Genomic DNA, 9,806 nt, shown 5'->3' with positions numbered 1-9,806 from the left:
GAATGTTTTTTAAAGCCTTTTACAGCGCTTTTACACATAAGTGCTCTAAAATGTCTCTTTATGTTAATTTTAAAAGACTCTTTTACATCGCTTTTCCCAAATAAGCGCTGTAAAAGACCTCCATGTGTTATTATGTTATATGAATGTTTTTTAAAGCCTTTTACAGCGTTGTTACACATAAGCGCTCTAAAATGTCTCTTTATGTTAATTTTAAAAGACTCTTTTACAGCGCTTTTACACATGAGCGCTGTAAAATGCCTTATTGTTTTTGTGTTTTGTTATGTTATGTTATTTTTTAAACAAGCTCAACATGCATGCAAAACCCACATAGTAGTAACTGGTCACCACAAAAATCCCTTCCTCTTCACCAAACTCTTCTCCTTTTATGCATCTTCTTCACAAACATCAAAGCTTACTCTTTCACAATTCAATCTCCACCTCAACACCCTTTTTATCTCTTTACATTCTCTTTCCTTCTTAAATCGAAACTTGGTATTCAGGATCATTGCCATGTTGTGAAAAATGGGTTTGTGTCTGATGTTTTTGTTAACAATGTGTTTTTGGGGATTCCCATGATGCGTACAAGGTGTTTGAAGAAATGAGTTTGTGTCTGATGTTTTTTGGATTCCCATGATGCGTACAAGGTGTTTGAAGAAATTAGGTGTCTGATGAATATTATTTTTAAAGCTTTTTTACAGCGCTTTGTCAAATAAGCACTGTAAAATGTCTTTTTTAGTTATTTTCAAAAGAGTCGTTTACAGCTCTTTGTGTGAAAAGCGTTGTAAAAGGTATAAATCACTCATTATTTTATTTTTAAAAGGATCGTTTACAGCGCTTTTTAAGATAAGCGCTGTAAAATGTCTCTTTATTTTATTTTTGTGTTTGGTTTATTTGGGTTGGGATGACATTAAAAACATTTTTATCATTGTTTATTGGATTAAAAATATTGTTATCATTGTCTTTATCACAATACTTTAGGAGATGATGAATTATTAGAAATGAGTATTCTGAAGAATCTATATATATATATATGCACTGAGCAAAAGAGAATCTCTCTATTCAGTTCAGTTCAGTTCAGTTCATGTAAATTACTAATTTATATTCAGTTCAGTTCATGTAAATCAAGCTAAATATAAAACACTCATTGTTACATGAACTTGGTATAAAACACTCAAATCAAGCTAAATATAAGCAGAAAATAAATTAATCAGAAAATAATTTAATCAGAACTTAGTATAAAAACACTCAATTCAGATTACATGCATATTTACAATAACACAGTTCAGATTACATGCATAGCTTATATAAAACAATTAAACATATACATTAAGATGCCCTTCTTCTTTTCCTGGTGACATTCACATTTGTTTGTCCATTTACAATACGAAACGATGGATTAATCCAAATTCCCTCATCATGATCATCTCTAAGATATAAACCATCATCAGTTGAATCAATTTCATGTGGTTGTTGTGATGTTGCAAATAAAAGATCATTACCAACATCTTCATCATTATTGTTATCATCACTTATTTTATTGGTCGATAGGACAACAGACCATTTATCATTAGAAGGATCAGTGACATAAAACACTTGTTGAGCTTGCGACGCTAAAATAAAAGGCTCGTCTTTGTATCCCACCCTATTAAAATCGACAAGCAAGAATCCTGACTCATCAATCCGAACGCCATTATTATTATCGACCCACTTGCAACCAAATATGGGAACACGAAACATTGTGTAGTCTAACTCCCATATGCGCTCGATAACCCCAAAATATGATAGATTTGCATATATTGGGTTTTTGTCTTTTGCACTTGAGACATGCATCGCTTCAGCTACGAGAGTGACTCCACTATTTTGCATAGTGGTCTGATCATCTTGTTCTTTGGTATAAAATGTGTAGCCGTTAATAACATAACCAGTGTAAGAAAAGACATGTAAGCTCGGACCATTTGCTAGCCACCTCAATCTATTTGAAATTGATCCGGGGTCTATATCAAATTTTGACATTATGTGATTTTTTAACCATGTTACAAAACTTCGATTGTGCTCTCGAGTTATCCAATTTTGATTCCTATTCATGTTCAAACGAGATAACTGATCAATGTGTATTGTAACATACGGTTGAACCTCATCATCATTGTGCAGAACATACAATTGTGCCTGCTCCCATTCTGTCCTTGATATAGTCAGTAGTCTCCTTCCAGTTATCCCTTCTCCTGATAGTCTTCCCGAATGACGAGACATGGGAAGCCCTATGGATTCAACATTGGACAGATATTCAGTACAAAATTCAGCAGCCTCTTCAACAATGTATCGTTCAGCAATACAACCTTCTGGTCGACTTCTACTTTTTACGTACCCTTTTAATATTTTCATATATCGTTCTATCGGATACATCCATCTCATATAAGCTGGCCCACAAAGTTGTGTCTCCTTAACCAGATGAACAGTAAGGTGAACCATTATATCAAAAAACGATGGTGGGAAATACATTTCAAGCTCACACAAAGTAACAACAATTTCCCTCTGCAATGTCGGTAATTTCTGAGGGTCGATCACTTTACTACAAATTTCCCTGAAGAAGAAACATAATCTAGTTAAGGCTAGTCGAACTTTTTCAGGTAAAATGGAACGTATACCTATTGGTAGCAAATGCTCCATTATAATATGACAATCATGGGTCTTCAAACCTTTTAACTTGAGGTCTTTCATACAAACCAAATTTTTAATGTTCGAAGAGTATCCTTCTGGAACTTTAACTTCGTGTAGAAATTTACATAAAACAATTTTTTCCTTTCTAGATAGAGTATGAGCGGCTGGAGGTAGATATGTGCGATTTCCTTTCTTTACTGGAGCCAGTTCATTTCTTATTCCCATATCGACCAAGTCCAATCTTGCATTGACGCCATCTTTAGACTTTCCTGGAACATTGAGTAACGTACCAATAACACTTTCAAATACATTTTTTTCAATATGCATCACATCGAGGAAATGTCTTACATACAATGACTTCCAATATGGCAATTCAAAGAAAATTGACTTTTTCTTCCACCCAGTTTTCACCAGCTCTCCCGCAAAAGGTTTGCCAAATTTATTGGTCAAACCTTGTACTTTTTCAAGTATTTGATATCCAGTCGGTGCTAAAGGAGCTTTACCTTCCTCTGATTTTCCATTGAATGCATTTCTCCACCCACGATACTGATGACTATAAGGTAAAAATCTACGATGTCCAAGAAACACATTCTTCTTACAATGTTTCAACCGCATCCAATTTGTACTCTCTTCACATATAGGACATGCACACTGACCTTTAATGCTATATCCTGATAAATTACCATATGCTGGAAAATCATTAATTATGCCGAACAACATAACCCTTAAATTGAAACATTCTTTCTTATACCCATCATAAACTTCCACACCTGTCTCCCACATACTTTTTAAATTTTCGATTAGAGGAGTCAAGTATACGTCGATATCATTCCCCGGTTGTTTGGGTCCAGAAATTAACAGAGACAACATCATAAACTTACGCTTCATACATAACCATGGAGGTAGGTTATATATTACCAAAATCACAGGCCACGTGCTATGTGAGATGCTTTGAAGACCATGTGGATTCATTCCATCAGTAGAAAGTGCAAGTCTTAGATTTCTTGACTCTATCCCGAATTCAGGATACTCGTGATCAATTTTTGCCCATTGTGGGGAATCTGCAGGGTGTCGAAACATTCCATCTCTAATTCTTTCATCTGCATGCCATGTCAAGTGTTTTGAATCTTCTTCACTGCGATACATGCGCCTAAATCTTGGTATTATAGGAAAATACCACACGACTTTTGCTGGAGTAGATTCTTTCTTCTTATATCGAGAGACATTGCATTTCGGACACGCCTTAAGTAGTTCATATTCGTTTCGAAATAAAATGCAATCGTTAGGACACGCATGAATCCTTTCGTAACTCATTCCAATAGAACACAAAATCCGTTTAGCCTCGTAGGTCCGACTGGGAAGTTCATTATCATCTGGCAACATATCTTTTATGAGTGTTAATAATTCCGTAAAGCTTTTATCAGACCATCCATTACTCGCTTTTAAGTTGTACAACTTTAATATCGCTGACAGTCTTGTGAATTTAGTACAACCATTATATAATTCTTTCTCTGCATCACTCAACAAACTTTCAAACATTTTAGGACAATCTCGAAGATCTTCTTCAACTGCTTTTGCAATCTCATCAACTCGGTCCGGCTCATATGTATCTGTATCGAAATCAGTTGAAGCATATGTAGAACTATTCTCAAAATTAATGTTTCCTTTTTTTTTCTCACCATGTCTTATCCAACATGTGTAGCTTTGATCAATTCCATTACATACTAGATGTCCTTCTAATTCATCTTCTCTAACACGTTTTCCAAAACAACATTTTAAACAAGGACAAACTACTCTATTTGGATCTTTTGCATTCTTCACTGCAAACTCAACAAACTCCTTCACTCCAATTTCATACTCTTTTGACAATCGATTGGCTGAAATCCATTTCCTATCCATATTATACCACCTATATAAATGCAGTAACAAAAATAATAAGCTTTCAAAACATATCAACAAGTTTCAAAAAGAAACCAATATCAACTAACAATTTCAAAACAGAACAGATCATGTGGTATGAGTTTTTGACAATTTTTGACAATTTCAAAACATAACAGATCATGTGTAAAAAATACCTTAGACAACGTAGATGGCCGCACAGTACGTAGAGGATATTAGGGTTCGCAACGTATATAATTATTTGAAAGATGTAGAGGATATGAGGGTTTCCAACGTATATAATTATTTGAAAGATGTAGAGGATATGAGGGTTTCCAACGTATATAATTATTTGAAAGATGTAGAGGATATGAGGGTTTCCAACGTATATAATTATTTTAAAGATGTATTTTACAGCGCTTGTGAAAAAAGCGCTGTAATAGGTAGTTAAATTCAATGAAAGCGCATGTGTTTTACAGCGCTTGTGAAAAACGCGCTGTAATAGGTAGTTAAATTCAATGAAAGCGCATGTATTTTATAGCGCTTGTGAAAAAAGCGCTGTAATAGGCAGTTAAATTCAATGAAAGCGCATGTATTTTACAGCGCTTGTGAAAAAAGCGCTGTAACTGATACGCGAAAGTGCTTCCTTTTACAGCGCTTTTTTGACAAGCGCTGTAAAGGCCTTATAACGTGATGCGCAAACGTTATATGACCTACTACAGCGCTTGTTTTACAGCGCTTGTCATCAAAAGCGCTGTAAAAGGTTCCGTTATTTTTAAAATATAATTACAACAGCGCTTGTGTTTAGCAAGCGCTGTAAAATGGGCGCTGTTAAATGTCATTTTTGGCGTAGTGAAAGCAAGCAATAGTAGCTACATATGAATAAACTAGTTAATAATAGTGAGATAACTGTAGAAAGTTCCAAATGTTAAAAAATGAAGGTAATAAGTAACAAGTTTGTAATTGGTGGAGGATTTTCCTGTGGTCCAAAACAAATATTTCACATGTTTGGAGAGATTTTAGATTTGATGGATTGTATTTATATCTTTGGGCATACCATTGTATATATCTCATGAGTTGGTTGCAATTGTATCCATGTTACATTTAACTCTCTATGTGATATATTTAAAATATAGATTATATTTTTCTCTTTTTTATCGTTGAAATTATTTATTTTCTTAACAATAGAAGAATAATTTTAAAAAATATGTACATTATCACATTTTAAAAGTAACTATAATTCTAAGCTAACAGTACTCCTTAATATAGTATTTTTAAGAGTATATCTAATATGGACTTCTAATAAAATATTCTATTAATTATACAAACTTCTATTAATTATTATTAATAAAAATTAAAGAATAAATATAACATTTAATAAAAAAAACAAAATTTATTTCTAGACTGAGACCATATTCGACAATCTTTATTTTTAATATGAAAATTTTAGACAAATATTTTGGTCGAAGAAATATACCCACTATCCAAAGCATAGTTGTTTATCTACTACTAGACAAACAATATTTTAGAAAAGTGTCCCAAACATATTTGGAATTTATTATAGGGAGGTATATTTCATCCAATATTCTTTATATAGACAAACACTAATCTAATAAATCTTTCAGCCTCATAATATAATAAAATAGTCTATTAATTAGTATTAATACAAATTAAAGAATAAATATAACTTATTAAAAAAAAACAAAATTTATTTCTAGACTCAGACCAAATTAGACAATTTTTATTTTAAATAAGAAATATTTTGGTCGAAAAAATATACCAACAATCCAAAGCATAGTTATCTATCTAATATATAGACAAACAATATTTTGGAAAAGTGTCCCAAACATATTTGGAATTTATTATAGGAAGGTAAATTTCATCCAATATTCTTTATATAGACAAACACTAATCTAAAAAACCTTTTAGCTTGATAATTATCTTCAAAAGTGTCCCACAATATTTTGGAATTTATTATAGGAAAGTTAATTTTTCTAGTCCCCACCCTAAGCTATTGGTTTGCATGGAAGCATGGAAAGCTAGAGATGCATGCATGCATCAAACCAATTTTTTCAATGAAATAAAGAAAAAGACAAACGAGATTGATATACATGGATCAATTATGAGAGTGAAAAACCATTTCAAATTAAACTCTTGCACTATACAAATTAAGCTCTTGCTTAATCTCACTCTACTTTTCGTATCCTTTTATTCTCCAATTGGACTTGATTTCAACAACACTCAACTTGATGCTTTCATAACTCTATTTCTCTTGTTTATTATCATATATTATTATAATATGCATGTCACTACCGACACTTATTCATTTCCTAATTGATTATTTTACACGTTCACGTATATGAAATACTGAATTAACTTTGTTTAGATATGAGAGAAGTCAGAGGCATTTCTTTTCCAATTAATTTTATTTATTTATTTCTATATATCTAAGATATTTTATATTATGTTTAATTAATAACAATAAATATAATTCTCTAATTAAGATAATTTTTATGCTTTGTTTATATTTATTTATTATCAAAATAGACTACTAATAAAGAAATGACAAATATCTTATTAAAGAAATAATAAATATATTTTATTTTTCCTCTAACCCTAAAAGAATGCAGTTTTATACTTTTACTATATAAAAGTAAGCATGCCATTATTACAACTTTCAAGCATTATTATTCTTTTGGTTCAAAATGGTTTTTTTTTACTTGTTGTCATGAAGCCCAAAAATACAATGATCCAATCATAGTTATTATTAAAAACAAGTAACCAATTTTAATCTTATTTTGTTTTCACTTTCTCTTTGGAACTCAATATTTCAATTAACAATCTAGGTAGGACAACGCATTGGTGACATGCATTTCTTAGTCACCATGGTAAAATAAACTCTATGTGGATAGTATAGCATTTATATTATGCATGATATTGATAGTAATTGTCATTGTCTTAACCAAGATACATAGCCAAATTTAGTAAAAATCGGATTCATTTCATACATAGATGGATGATGGCAATGCTAAGCAAGTTTTATACTTTTACTATATAAAGTAAGCATGCCATTATTACAACTTTCAAGTATTATTATTTATTTGGTTGAAAAGGATTTTTTTTTACTTATTGTCATGAAGCCCAAAAAAATAAAGATGCAATCATAGTTATTATTAAAAACAAGTAGCCAATTTTAATCTTATTTTGTTTTCACTTTTTCTTTGGAACTCAATATTTCAATTAGCAATCTAGGTAGCACAACCCATTATTTGACATGCATTTCCTAGTCACCAATGTAAAAAAGCCTATGTGAATAGTATAGTATTCATGCATGATATTGATAGTAATTGTCATTGTCTTAACCAATATACATAACCAAATTTAGTAAAAATCGGATTAATTTGATACATGGATGGATGATGGCAATGCTAAAGCAAAAAAAAAGAAAAGCACTAATTGTAAGAGTCTAACTTCACACTTAATACCAAAGCAATGAAAACACCCTCACACAATTGGATGCATCTTCTTACTCTATAAATACACAAACTTCACTTCACAATTACCATAACTCCACTTCTTCCTCTATAATAGACACCACTCTACCACTTTCTATACATCACTTTTCTATAGATATACCTACACACTTCTTCCTCCATATTTCTATAAGCTTTCATGTACTCCATCAATTTACGAGTCTCATGACATATACCAAACACTCCACCACTTTCATAAAAATATCCATGACATATCCATCTCTTCTAAAAACCTGTTGCTACATATAAAGTAAGCCTTTGTTAAAATCTCACAGGATGAGATCCTTGAACACATCACGTTTTGCTAGCTCATCACGATGCTTTTTTCAATAGATTTTTGTTTCATATGTTTTTATCTTACTCATAGTGGTCAGCACTAATGGCCATAAAAAGGTGCTTGCATCTCGTCGCCTTGTTGAAGTGGATCACCAAGATTATCCTACATGATTTTCTACTCATGAACGTATCTTGTTGTCTGAGCTCCATAAAGGTCTAGCTCGACCCAACACCATTGTGGCCAAGGATGGTAGTGGCCAATATAAAACGGTTACAGCTGCTATTAACTCGTACCTTGAGAATCATCGAGGAAGATATGTTATATGTGTTAAAATGGGTGTCTACTATGAGTACATTACTATCGACTCTAAAAAAAAATATTTTATTATACGGTGATGGCCCTAAAAACACAATTACCACTGAAAATAAGAACGTTCAGAGTGGACTCAAAACACCCAAAAGAGCTACATTTTGTAAGTTGATCATTATTTCTCATTATTTTATTCATCTATATTTCTTAAAGTTAATATTGAGAATATAAGTTAACTTGATAATTATGTTAGTCGAGAACAGGGTGAGAGAAAATATTGAATAAAGATTCTATTATGTTAATCTAGTATGTTTATTAGATTTTAATTTGTTAGTTTATTACAAATTGTGTACAATAGTTATTTATGTTAATTAAGAAGATAATTTTTTTTAAAATTGCTTGTAAAAGTTTAATGCAAAATTCGAGTAATTTTTATTTAGGTAGGTGAACGAAAAATTAAATATGATGTGTTATTATCTAATTAATCTTATGTGAATTAATTTTTTGATATTTAAATATACTTGCAGCCACCTTTGGTGATGACTTCATTGCCATGTCAATTGCATTTGAGAATAAAGCTGGTCCGAAAGCTCCATATGCAATAGCTCTTCTTGTCGAAGGTGATCGCTCAGTATTCTTCCGGTGTGCATTTCTTGGTTATCAAGACACATTATACGCAAACAAGGGTCATCAATTCTACCGTAACTGTGAAATATATGGAACCGTTGATTTTATCTTCGGTCAGGGTACTACCTTAATCCAGAACTCCAAGATCTTGGTAAGGAAGCCCATTCAAGGACAACAAAACGTTGTGGTGGCAGATGGCTCATCCCAAAAGGGTAAGCACAGTGGAATAGTTCTTCAAAATTGTTACATCAAGCCAGACATTGAACTATATCCTTATCGGTTTACAGTTAAGACTTACTTGGCAAGGCCATGGAAGGCTTTTTCAAGGGTGGTCTTCATTAACAATTATTTTGATGACTTTATTCAACGAGATGGATATACGATATGGAATGTTAATGAAACAAACACTGAAAACTCTTACTTCGTTGAGTTTGGCAACATTGGACCTAGTGCCAATGCTACATGAAGAGTTAAGTGGGTGAAATGTGTCATTACCAAAGATGAAGCTGTCAGATTCACTGCTG

General features: G+C 32.1%; 1 pseudogene; it reads left to right on the top strand.

The window, feature by feature from the left end:
* The first annotated feature begins 255 nt into the window (after window positions 1-255).
* LOC101490594 (pectinesterase-like) lies at window positions 256-9,799 on the top strand (annotated as a pseudogene).
* Window positions 9,800-9,806: the final 7 nt, after the last annotated feature.

The sequence above is a fragment of the Cicer arietinum genome, unplaced genomic scaffold (genome assembly GCF_000331145.2).
Source record: "Cicer arietinum cultivar CDC Frontier isolate Library 1 unplaced genomic scaffold, Cicar.CDCFrontier_v2.0 Ca_scaffold_1273_v2.0, whole genome shotgun sequence".
Taxonomy (NCBI): Eukaryota; Viridiplantae; Streptophyta; class Magnoliopsida; order Fabales; family Fabaceae; genus Cicer; species Cicer arietinum.
This window is presented reverse-complemented; position numbering and strand designations above follow the sequence as displayed.